The sequence below is a fragment of the Argiope bruennichi genome, chromosome 2 (genome assembly GCF_947563725.1).
Source record: "Argiope bruennichi chromosome 2, qqArgBrue1.1, whole genome shotgun sequence".
Taxonomy (NCBI): Eukaryota; Metazoa; Arthropoda; class Arachnida; order Araneae; family Araneidae; genus Argiope; species Argiope bruennichi.
Window position 1 is genome coordinate 71,496,242 of NC_079152.1, and position 13,676 is coordinate 71,509,917.

At 28.4% G+C, this 13,676-nt stretch overlaps 2 protein-coding genes across 4 annotated transcripts in view; one reads left to right on the top strand and one right to left on the bottom strand.

The window, feature by feature from the left end:
* LOC129958358 (fasciculation and elongation protein zeta-2-like) overlaps nt 1–13,676 on the bottom strand; it is a 70,318-nt gene that overhangs the window by 37,584 nt on the left and 19,058 nt on the right. The window lies entirely within an intron of this gene.
* The window catches only part of LOC129958329 (uncharacterized), a 70,030-nt gene that overhangs the window by 2,870 nt on the left and 53,484 nt on the right, over nt 1–13,676 (top strand). Inside the window, exon 1 of one of the 3 annotated variants that reach the window (XM_056070777.1) lies at nt 5,699–5,782. The exons of 1 other annotated variant lie outside the window; for it this stretch is intronic. The gene's annotated coding sequence lies outside the window, so the exon portion shown is untranslated. Of the gene's footprint in view, nt 1–5,698; nt 5,783–5,829; nt 5,877–13,676 lie in introns of those variants that run through there. One more of the 3 variants, XM_056070783.1, reaches the window with a different exon arrangement.

Here is a 13,676-nt window from a genome sequence, read left to right on the forward strand (position 1 = left end):
ATTCTTATAATTTTGAATGATGATGTCGCGTGCACATTACCATGGAAAGTGGGTGCAGTAGCTTCTGAGGGTAAGAACCCCTGAGCAACCGAGGACAGAAGTCTGACTTCTAACTCATATGAAGATGAAACTCACACATTCGCTCGCATAAACCCTTTTTACAGGGGGGCACATTTACACACTTCACAGATAGAACACAGATGAAGAACAACCATGCCCGAACAGGTTTACGAACCCGGGACACCCAGATCACGGGGAAGACGCGCTACCCCTTTGCCAGGATAATTGCATAAAAGGTTTGAAGAAACAGCTATGGAACCAAAATATACTAATAAAGTGGCAAAAGGTTTTTAAAAATTGGAAAAAAAGGTTTTTTTTTTTTTTTTTTTTTGGCTAAAATAAGGTATAAAGTGAAAATTCTCTAATTTAGAGATTTATCAAGTGATTTGCTTAAAATTTTGCAGATAAGAAACAAATTATCTAGTTTTTTTACTAAAAATTAAATATTGGCGTTCGACTGATAAATAGCACGAAATTTTCAATTTTTTCACATTATGAAGCACTAAAACAACTATTAAATATTTCTAAATGAATAGATTACTTATTCTCAAATTCAGGAACTGCAGAACATATTAAGAAATTATTATATCAGATTTAAAAAAAAAATTATTTGCTTTAATAATGTTGCCTTATAAATTAAAAATTGCATTAATTTTTAATTCATACGGTTTTTCGTAAGAAAATTCTATCAGAGATTAAAATTTGAGAAAATAGCATTAAAAATATGCAAACACAAATATATAAACCAGTAAAACTTCACCAAAAAATAAACTTAGAAGCAAAATAAGGAAACCTGTTGAAGCACTAAAAATACTAAATAAAAAAAAATCATAATATGGCAAAAATCAACTTTTTAACGTGGTCACCTACCTTAATTAATTAACCTGAAATAAATGAATAATTTCAAAATTGAAATATTCCTTGGTGTTTTTTTTAGTATATATTTTTTTACTCAAAATTATATTTCAAAACAGAAGGAATTAAATATGAGTGAGTTACTCCAAAAAACAAGTGAGACACCGTATCTAACTTCATGGAAATATCACAGCTTAAAAAAAAAAAAAAAAAACTATGTTAAGAAGTGCATTTCAAAAATTAATCAGATGATACAAAAAATAAAACGATCGATCGTGCCTTTCAATCTAGACTACGTCTAAGATATTTTATTTCAGTGTCAATAAAAACGTCATTTCACGCCTTCTGATGTGTCACTGTTTTCACAGGAAGAAATCATAATGAAAAATGATAAGAAACGTGAAATTCTTATCGGAGCACTTGCTCGAGATTTGCGAAAGTGATGAAAGAAAGAAGCTTTTGAATTGAACAATTCAATGTGTTTATTGTCGCAATTTTTATTTTATTTTTTATGCATATTGTTTAATGAAGTCTTTGGCGCGTTCGATATTTTGCAATGAAGCCAATTTAGATAATGCAGAAAATTACTTCGTTTAAAACATGATCGCCTGTTCAGAAGGATAAAATTTTGAAGACATATAAGTAAATAACATTTTATTAGAGAAACATTATAATAAAATTGTTTTCAAATACAGTAAAGCATCTTTTATACTTTTTTTTTATTTATATTTCATTTTATATAGTAAACAGTTTCAGTTCATTCATAACTATCGTGATAGCTTTTCGTTTATATGACACAAAGGAAGGAATGAGGTTTGTTTTCCGGCGTATGCTCCTGAACGGATTCTTAGCTTGTGCCGGGTTCACAAAAATCAAAACTCGAATATCACAAAATATGACACAAAGTTCTATCATGTTGTTCTTTATTGAGTTGAAGAAGATTGAAATCTTCTGGGAGCAGAGACCCCTTTCTTGGAGTACACTAATGATATCAAGATTTGGAATTATTTACAGCTTCTCGCTTTTTACTTCTTCGCTTGGAATATTGGCTTTTCTATATATTAAAGCTTTAATACGGATTCTTTACTTAAAATTTCAGCTTTTTTTTTTGAGAAGAGAGATAAATATGAATTTAATGGAATCAGTATACAGTATTCCCCCGACTATCCTGCCTAATGTGGCGGAAGGGTACCAGACAACAAAAAAAAAGCCGGATAGACCGGAGTTCTATGAATTCATTTCTTTGCCCACCAATGCCAGAAGGCAAAGTTTTTATGCCAAAACTCACTGTAATAATACGTATTTTCTTATTGAGTACTAAGCCCTCCATTTACCTCAATGTGAACACAGCCGCGGCCAGGTGAATCATAGAAGCAGTTGCCGTTAACATGTCTAGTTAAAATAGAAGGCACTGTGGTAGTTTATATATGTTTATATACTGCACTCCACGTTTCAAGAATTTATTAAAGAATAAGTTAAAAGATATAAACTGTTCATATTTTAACATAAATTCTGTAATGCCCAACTTAAATGCAGGAAACAAACAAAACATTAACGTAAATCGTAAGCCTGGTTCTTAAGAAAATTGACTTAAACTGATTTTATTTTTCATTGTTAAATGATTACACAGATATGAAAAGGTAACTCTATAATAAGAATTAAAACTTACAGTTTTTAGGTTTTGAGAAAGTACTTAATAGATGACTTAATAGACGCCTTGCCTTCCTCGTTTAATTACGATAAAAGAAAACTAGGTCGGATAGTCGAGAACAAGATACATGGGAATGTACTGTGCTACAAATTACTGCGGACAAATTGAAAAAAAAAATATTGCACAATGAAAAAACAGTGGAAGCAGTAAGATCTAAATGCTCTTTTTTCTATTTAAAAAAATAAGAATAAATGTGCTAATAAATCGATGTTTAAACAAATCATTTCATGCTTACTTAATTAAATGTTAAATAGATAACGCCAATTCGATTTTGGAACCATCTGTACATCTTGCTAGAGACAATTACAAACATACTCTAAAGCATCATCCAAATAAATATTAAACGACATTCTCAGTGACGTGTTACTCAATACTCAGTGACGTAATTGTAACTCAATATGATTTGATAAGATTTCGGATTAACTCTTTTGAATCGTTGTTAGGAATTATCTCAATAACTTATGAAACAAATCGCGATATTCTTTATCATAGGTATTAAGATTAAATTTGCTATTAATTGAAAATTTATACTACTTCACTAAAAAAAAAAAAGTACAATTTTTTTTTTCCAAGTCAGAAGAAAATTTTAAAAAAATAATGGCCAGGAAATTTATTTTTCATAATATTCTTTTCTTTCATTCTTAACTTTAGAAACATTTATAAGAAAAAAAATTTTAGGTCAAAGAGATACTTAAAGAGAGTTATTTGACTTTTTCCTTCCTAAAAACAAATGACATAAACTTTGAAATAAATAGAGAGAGAGAGAGAGAGAGAACTAAGTGAAAATTTAAGTACTTACTTTCCTAAAAAAACAAATGCAAATCAAAATGATTTGGTCCTTTCTTTCTCAGAGTTAGTTTTGTAGTTTAATTTCGTTACTTTTTTATAAAATTCTTTTACGGTGCTAGAATTTGTAAAGATATAGTCAGTTACTCAAACAAAGAGCGAATATTTTATATAATAATAATTTTTGAAAACATTTTCCTTGTCTTTTTGATTTTTTGAAGCCATTTTGTTAAACCATAGAAATTATAATTAACGGGCCAAAATATATTATCAATTTTAAAATCTTTTTTAAAAGATTCAAAATAAATTAAATTGTAGATATTATACATATACTGCATCTCTATTAATAATGAAGTAAAATCTGTGTCTGCTTGTATGTTGACAGTCAACAGTCCAGATCGTCTGATCTACAGCTACTAATTTTGGCACAAATATATATTGAATAATCTGATTGGGCATCGCGGAGGGATACTTTTTTGAAATCTTCATTGGAATTTCAACCAATTAAAATTTAAGACAGATTGATTTAGGCGTTTTTCTTATATAATTTCTAAATATATTGTTGCAGAAAAATGATATTTGCACCATTTTAAAATTCGAAAAATTATTTTTTAATGAAATTAATTTAGTTATCGGGCAATTTTTTTCTCCATTTTGATAATTTAAAAAAATATTTTATTGCGTGATTTTTCATAATACATTTCATTATTGCAACGAAATGTAAACCTTTTTCATTGCTTCATCAAATGTTTAATAGCGTGATTTCCTTTCATTCTTAAAGTTAAAAAAATATATTGTTTATTATTTGTTCAATTTACACAAATAATAAGAAAATGAAATTGTAACATGACGAAAGATAATGTGTAATTAGATGATAAATTAATTGGCCTGTGAAGTTTTTGATGGCCTAATGGTATCATGGAACTTGGTATCTATTTGGAAGTTTTATGTACACAATAACAAGAACATGTGTAAGGCTATTAAAACAATACGACTTTAATACCTATAACATATTGATCTTTAAAAATATTTTGCTAGAAGTATAATGAAATATCAAATTATCCATTATAATTTAAATTGATATTAAACACAGCCATATTTCAGGCTAACCAAAAGCGGCTATTAACATTAGAATCAATTACAATGTCAATTCCCATAATGCCTAAGTCATATGATAAATGTTAAATATGAATGTCATCTGACATTAATTAATGTCGAAATTGTGAAATAAAAATTTATATTCATCAAAAAAATATACAAAAAAAATTTTATTATAAGAAAAGCCCTCTCTTAAACCTGTTTTAAATATTTTATAGATTATTAGAAGAATATCTGATCAGTTAATCAAAATTTCTTACGTTCCACGAACAGTTCACTTTCTTGTATTTCATTATTTCCAGTACTTTTTAATATTCACTCTTCAGATTCTAAATTATTCATATCAAAAAGTCTTTCTAATTATAGCTTATTCTATATTGATTTTTGAGTCATAAGCAATGAAAAGCATAACGGTAGAAATACGCAGAAATTTACTTCTAACAACAACAACAACAAAGAAAAACTAAGCTTAGCCATAAGCGTTTGTTTTTTAATGTAAAAAACTATAAATCATAAATAACTTTATCAAATAATAAACTAATACATAAAGATTTTTTTCTATTATTTTTTTCAGTAAAGTTTAGAAATTCTATTATGATAAAATTATTTCAGATTATGTTCGGATACAAACATGTTATATATTGATAGATTTATTTGAAATTATGCTGAATTTGTTTTTAGAATGGTAGAAATGGATTCGCTTGCTTTCCAAATATTTTTGCTAGGAAAAGGAATGTTATTTGTATACAACACAACAGGAGCGTTGCTTGCAAAGTTGTATGTAATAACTGAGGCGCTATTCAACATTGTCAGAGGTAAGAGAGTTAGATTTTAAATTAAAAAACAAATCTTCTAAACGAGCCTATACTTTCTAACGGAATCTTTTACGGACCCCAAACAATATCATAACAGCAAAAAACGAGCATTGCCTCTGTCAAACTGAATTTGCCCTCATATTCACTTTGTCTCCACAAAACCCAATTTTCAAAGTCAGACGCAAACGCCTCTCTATGCATAATGAATGGGAAGCCTTAGAACAGAAGCTTCCAAGTCATTTTCTCTCAACAGACAAGTGTTTCTGGTGACTAATCAACACGGTAGTCGTTAGAACGGAGTTGGGGGGATGCGCAACCACCAGCTGAAGCCTCATATGGTAGTCATTGAGTCAGCTGCGGAGGATGCAACTCATTTGGAGCGATATGGAAGATAATCGTCTGTTCTGTGCTCCCCCTTTTCCCGTCAGTCTCGTTAACCTCTTCTGCTACAGTTACAGTGAGTCAAATGTTCCCTTTTTCCGGTCGCTCAAGTGGTGGATGGTTTTGAATGGGAAGTTTCAAGGAGATGGGAACTGTTCAGATCGAAAAGAGTAAGAGGGATTCTTGTTGATATATGGAGGAGATAGGGGTTGATGGTTAGGAGCTCTAAACGAGCTTTATCTGAAACAGAACTTTGAAATGATTCTAATTAACAGAGTGTAAAGATATTTATCAGAAAAGTTATTTTAATATAGACCATTAACAGCGCCTTTGTTTTGAACCGTCGAATTTTCATTAATATTGTCGAAAAATGGCATTAATAGATCGGCATTTGATTGTAAAACACATCACAATAAATGATGAGTTTCAATTTTATTTTTTTAACGCGGATAAAAGTGAATAAATACAAATTCCTTACTAAATGGGAAGTTTAGGTATATAAATGTTTCCCTTTAAAACAAGAGTAAGGTTATTTTGTGATGATTTCACCATTTTATTCTGAGATAGGACGATGAGGATGAAAAGCGTGATTAAAATAAAACATTTTGGAAACACATTTTTTTTATAATGATCCGAAGTTTAAATTCTGCCACAGAAGATTATAATGACAAATAATTTTGAGGAGGGGCACAAGGCCCTTCAGAAAAATCAAATTTTCGTATTCTTAATGATGAATATAAATTATATATAGCTAGGAAAATTATAAACCTCAGTCACCACTTACTCATGTAAGAGGGTTAAGCGATGATAGGGATTACACCAATTACTCCTACAATTACGCTCACCATTTGCCTTCTACTTACGCAACACGGGTAAGTTCTGTCTAAAGTATGGATTTTTTTCATCCCCCATTTTAGTTTCGACATTATAATGTGAAATTAATGTGTAGTTTGTTTTACTTCTTCTTGTGTACAGCCGACCATCTCGCCACCACTGAATGTAGCAGTATCGACAGGATTTGTTATGACCTACTGCTAAATTTAGCATAGTCCGTCCATAATACTGACCAGTTCAAGCTGACATCCTCTTCGAGGCAATTGACCCTTAGCCACAAAGTGGTCAATAATTCAATAAATTTCGAAAAGATGATTTTAAAATCACGGAATTCACTTGCAGGCGTAAACCAAAATAGTAGAATCAGCAACTCCTTTGCCTTTTCAACATTACGCCACTAGTAGGCTTCAAAAAATTACGACACGTGAGTTTACTGAATTTCGAAAATTTGATTTCGAGTTCAAGGATAGAAGACATGATTTTGAGTAAGAGAGAACAGGTATAAACAAAGATGAAAGATAAAGGATTATAATTTTCCTATTCTCATATTCAAGAAGACGGCGATGGTAAGAATTCAAATAAAGCCATTAGAATTTTATAGCAGTGCAAATCGATTATTTGTTAACGTTTGTCATATAGCGAAGAAAATAGCGCCTGGAACTAAGTATTTTTTTCCCGCTCCATCTCAGCTCCATTTGTCATATTATTATATCAGATTAATTTGTCATATTGTATTTAAGCATTAAGAACTTAAAATGACTACAGCATATTGTTTTCGCTGAGCCTTCTTGTAGTTATTGTCTTCCTGTAGTTTACAGCATTTATACCTTTTCTTTCCCATCCCTCATTAAGCAACTGAATAAAAGTCGAGAAAATGACTGTAATATGTTCGCTTTCAACGCATAGTAAGCAAATAAATTATTGTATAAATATTTGAGTCTTTATAAAAGTGTACAAAAATAATGAAAGCACTAGTTATCTTGATTGAAAATTTTGGATTGTTAGTTTTCTATTAAGGTGTCAGCAGCCAAATACGTGCATGGTCGCTTAACATTGTATAAAAGGGTAGCTTTGAAATCGGCGATGAATTGTAAAGCTCGGTATATTGTATTTAAGCATTAAGTAGTATTTTGGCCGAAGTAATGCACACAAAATTTAAATTATATTAAACAAACTAAATTCAATTTTAAATTCTTTCCTATTATACTTTTTATTCAAAATGCTCGTATTTGTTTTAAGGCTTTGTTAAGTTTTTTTTCTCTCTCTCTCTTTTATGAATAGGTTTCGAGTATAACTAAATTCTCACTTCATCAAAAATCCAACTATTGATATTTGTCACTACAAGCTTAAAACTTAATTACATCGATTTGATAATGAAAACTGGAGCGATGTCCATCTATTTTTAAAATAACTTTTACTTCCCATTCACAATTCTTTCTTAATGTTTTTATTCGCAACTTAAAACATCCATCTTTATTCAAACGGCGGTTCTAGATTGGAACTTTTCCAAATACGCCCATGATAATGATACGGGCCATTGATCATTATTGATGGTCTGCTCTTGAACTAAAAATAAAAAGGGAATTTTCTTTAAGCACTTTCAATGCCTCCAGTTACGACTAAAAAAATAAGATGATTGCTTTTTCCTTAATTGATTAAGATCTCGAAAGAAACAATGTTTCAATGAAGTATGAATATTCTACTTTGACTTTATTTTAGAAATGAAGTCAAAGTGAAACAAAATAAACAGATTTGACTATGAAATGATTTCTCTTTGTTTCAAAATGAAAAATTGTAACTTTCAAAATCTATGATTCTTTACAACACGATATGTTTAAAAATTTTTCCCCCCATCAAAATTGTGTAAATTAGTGTTAGCAAGATAATAAAAGTAGTTTTAAAAATTAATCTTGTGAAAATTAAATTTAAAATTAAAATTAATTAAGAAGAAGAGATATCTTAATTAAATTTATGCTAGTTAATTTTGTTGTATCTGATCAAGAAAAGCTAATAGATAAAATTGTTTCATTAAAGCATTAATAAAATGTTTCACATTTTTGATTTTGAAGGGACTTTTGAAGGGAATGATTTTAATACAGATCACCATTCAGCGCAAAATTAACTTTTAAAATCTTCTAAAAGTTAATGTTGCAACAGGCACAAATAAAAACGATTTTAAAAAATAGAATCTTTTGCTATTTTGCTTTCAATTATAATATTAAATTCAATAAAAATAATCTTTAAAATATCTATTTACTCATATTCCGTAAAGTAGACTTCCTACCCTGTCATTTTTCTACTCTTTGGTTCTTTTTTTTTTTTTTTTAATACTGAAATAACTTTTTTCTTTAATTTGATTAACCACATGATACTACTCTCATAATATTAAAATTTAATTAAATTAATATATTAGTTGATAATTAAATTCTGAAAATATCAAAATAGTATATTGATACTGCGAACGCTTAAGTGAACATAATTTCGAAACTCTAGCAGATTAAGAAGGGAATAAAAAAACTGATTATTACAAAATTCCATCATTATAAACAAGTTAAACAAAAATATATAATAAAAATTCTATATAAAGCTAGAATAAAGAAGTCTAGACAGGAGCAGGTTGTTAAATAGTCTAGAATGTTAAACCGTCTTATTATGCGCATCAACAGTGCTTTCGTCTTTAGAGTAAACTTAAATAATGTGAATCACTGTTTTCAAGTTTGTGCGTAAATGTAACCGTACCATGCACACGCACATAAATATTTTCGGACATTGCGAATTTTACATGTATACTGTTTCGGAAAGTTTTTTGAAAAATAATAAAAAGATCGAAATGAATTACATTTAAACATTAACATGCAACAAATTAAATATTTTATTTGATAACCACTCGTTATTTAATGTCCTAAAGACGATTCATAATATTGTCACGTAGGTCCTTTAGCGTGGAACTCAATGACACACGCAAGAAGTAGAGCTAAACCAATTTATTAACTGAACTGAGAATACAGTAACTGACAAATCTTCTGCTTTTATACTAACAGGGAAAGTTCCAGAATACTTTTCTGGAGACAGTAAGAAAAGTCCAGAACACTTGTCTGGTAAACTAAAGAAATGTCCAGAATCTTCTGGAACATGAAATAAAGGAAAACATAAAATCAAGGAATTTAATATTTACACAGACTGCGAATCGCGAGAGACAATTCTCTAGCGGGATTCGAGCTTACGATCTCTTGATTAAGAGACCAGTGCTATGACCATTCGGCCATGGACAGTCGACTGTCTCTTTTCAATGCAGCAATATCCTAGGCTTAGATCACATTAATAGAATTACGCGAAAAGAAGATTACAATAGGATGTAAGAGAAGTAGAGGATAAGAGATCCCTGTTTCCTGTTACATAGGAAAGCTGTTTGTGGGAGAAATATTGAAGCTTGATCTTGATCATACTAAAAGATTTCAGGAAGCATTCCTTAATCACGTAATTAGGCATCAGGATCTGGTCCGAATACTCAATCATTCAAAATAAACGTTCATACTCCTCATTGCTTCAAATATTGCCCACATAATTGAGAAAAAGAACAGAAAACTTACGCAATCATTCTGAAAGAAAGCAGCCTGAAATTTCAAATTTTATTAATTTATTATCAAATTTATTCAATCAAATTTAAACTTTCACAAGAATTGTATTTTTAGTAAATGGTAATCAATTTAGACGCAGCTTGTTCTAATTAATGAATGAAACCATTTGCACATAATCCGAAATAACCTTTTTATTAGTTAACTAATTTCTTAAATAGTGTATTCTATAGTAAGATCTTCATCAGCAAAAAATGAAGCAAATTTCTCAATCAATAAAATTTATGACCCTTTTCAAAAATGATAATAATATTTTAAAATATTATCTTAACTCTTTGATAAAAAGAAGTATAAAGAAATGAAATATTTATTTTTTCATATTACTTAGTTTGTAAATATTTTAAAATTAGCTTATGCTTAATTTTTTCAAGCAAGGTAATTTCTTATAAAAAATGTTTTGAAACTTTTACTATTTTTTTTAATTTTAGTGTTTCAAACAAAACAACTTCTGATAAACATTTCTAACATTTTTACAGTGTGTTCTTTAACTACTGAGAACATAAAATTCGCCAAGCATTCGTACATATTCGTAAGAGTGAATTCATTCTCCAGATGATCTGCGAGAGAGTCAATTCGAAAAATCAATGATTTGCTATAATTAGATTCAAATGAGACCATTAATTTTATAACAGATTTTTATGAAAGCAAATTAGCATCAATATTTAAACTGATAATTCTTTTAAGTTTTTAAAAGTTTTTGCGGATGTCATTATAATTTTGTATTAGAATCTGGTGAAGTAGAAGCTCATAACAATATTCTATATATCCAAAAATTCGAAATAAAAAAAACCAGAAAAGGGAAAATTATTTTTAAACGAAAAAAAGATGATAAGGTTGATAAAGGATAAAGGTAGATAGATGATGATTTATTAAACAGATTTAATAATTAATGTATAACTAGTAAATGATAAAAAATATTATAATATTATTATAAATAGTATAAAATAATAATCATCATAAATCTGCATATTCAAAATGTAACAATATCGATAAAAAAAGTAAGTAATTTTAATAAAAAAAAATGTATTCAGGACTTCGCATACACAATGCATACAGTTGTGAGTAAACAGTATAGTTCATATCTAAAAAGTGAAATATTTTTAACAGTTATTTTATTAAATAGTAAATCGTATAGCACCAAAGTAGTCGAGTGAAATAAGCACCTTAAAAATTGTTCGATAGTGATCAAACAGGATTCGTAATTCACTAACAAAAGGACTTAAAAGGGCATATATCTTTATTTTCGTTTATTATTATTTTTCATTAACAAAAATAAATTGGAATTATAGTCAATATTTTAAAAAATATTTTAAAGAAAATTCCAGAGAATTAAAAGATTCGATAATTTTCTAATTCTTGAAGAATTTAATTTAAAAGTGTCCGATTTACTCCTGCTCCAGTGTACTTAAGTAAAGAATTTTAAGATATTATAATATGAACTTTAAGACATTGAGCAGTTGATTTACAGCATCACAGCTTCTCACTAGATAGTATTATTAAAAAAAAAATTAGTATAATAATTTTCTTTTTTATTATTCCCAATTAAAAAAAGAACTTTTCAGTAAATTAAAAATTACATTTTTTCAAGATTTATTATAAGATTTCTGTCTACGAGTGTCCACAGATGCGATTTATATTATTTCAAAATTTAATTAATTTATGTAAAATCAGCTATTAAATAATATCTTAAGTTTACAACTAAGAAACGAAACATTTTACTTCATTTTGTAAGCAAACTTTTCTGTAAGGAAGTAATAATTGATAAGGAAATTTCGTTAGCAGTGACATAATGGCACAGATCATGATGCATGTCTGACCTTCTAGGATTCCCAGAGCACTCGAAAACGCCTACGATGAGGATGAAATCATTTCAGATTGCTTCCTGATGTAAAGAGTAATTAAAAGAAACCGCCATTGAATAATACAATGATTTTGATTAGTTGTGTTGGTTTTATGGAGAATTTCTTTATTCTTTTAATAACCAGCCTGTATGAATCAGTCTTGGAAATTAATTCTGGTGTGATAAAAATACCAGCAGCGTGAGATTCAAAGAGTTGTTTATGTTTAAATACAGCTTCTTTGAAGAACAGATCATAAATTTGAAAAAATTAATGTAATAATATTTTAAAGCTCTTATAGTGTTCTTAAACTGTGACTTACATGATGCTAGTAGAGGATTTAATATTTTGCGACCTTAATCTAGGGCACATTTTGAATCGCACATTGCCTTCCCAATCTTGAAAAATTTTTAGTGTAGTACTAATAGTAAATTATTGCACAAAACCTATATTTCAACCAAAGTACTACACGCAATTTCTTGAAGAAACAGAATCTACCAAATTATTGGTAAACCGAAGCCAAACCAAACTGATCCGTGTAGACCAGCCATTCGTGACAAATTTAAGCAATTGGGCAAGAATAAATTTCCACCTTATCATAACTTTTACTAGGAATTCAAATGCCTATAACTTAAAAAGAAATATTTATTTAATCGAAATAAATATCGTATAAAACTAAAAAAATAAACAAACAATTGCTCTTTTTCAGCTCCTTAGAATTTTGTATATTGATGCTTTTTGAAGACAGATTCTTCTATTCCTGATCCTATGCCTGATGTTAAAGTTTACAGTGTAAAACATTATTTATTTCCAATGTACTTAATATATTAACTGATACAAAAATACAATTATATATATTTTAGATTCAAATTAATATAACAAATTATATAAAAAATTTGGTATCTTATTTAACTTTTTAAAAGTATGTTCATTTAATATGTATATAATATAAGCTCATTTTCATTTAAGAAAGAAACAAAATATTTATTCTAATCGCATAAAAATGTAAATAATATCTATTATAAAATTAGATCAGATTTTTTTACTCATTATCTTTGCATAAATATTTTAAAATTGATATTGATGTTTACATTACATAACATGTCTCTGGCAAATATATATCGTCCAGATGGCTAGTTGCATCACCGGTATTAAAGGCCATTGCAAATTCCAGTTAAATATTTTGTTTAGTTGTTCTTAATGATTTCTTCAGCGAAGTATTTTTAAACTTCAAATTTTGATAAGTTTATATATATATATAACTTATTTTAACATAAATTTATATATAACATATATAACATAAGTTTATACATATAACATACATTTATAACATATTAGTTTAAAAGCTTTAGACTATTGTGCAAGGCATTTTCCTAATTATCAGTCATATCATGTAAAATTTGAATTTGGAAACGGAAGTGATTAAACTTCAATTAATATAAAAGTTTTCTTCCTGAAATGAATATTTTTATTTAAAATGCGAGAAAAGAGAGCAGAATTGTTTAGCGCAGAAGTTTTATATGTACTACAGAATATTTTTTGTTATTTATGCAATAACTCAAAGGATTATTCAATAAATTTCTTTTGATTTAAATAAATAAATTTAATAGAGAAAAACATAATGTAACATTCAATAAAAGGAGACCGAGAAAATTATTTAATT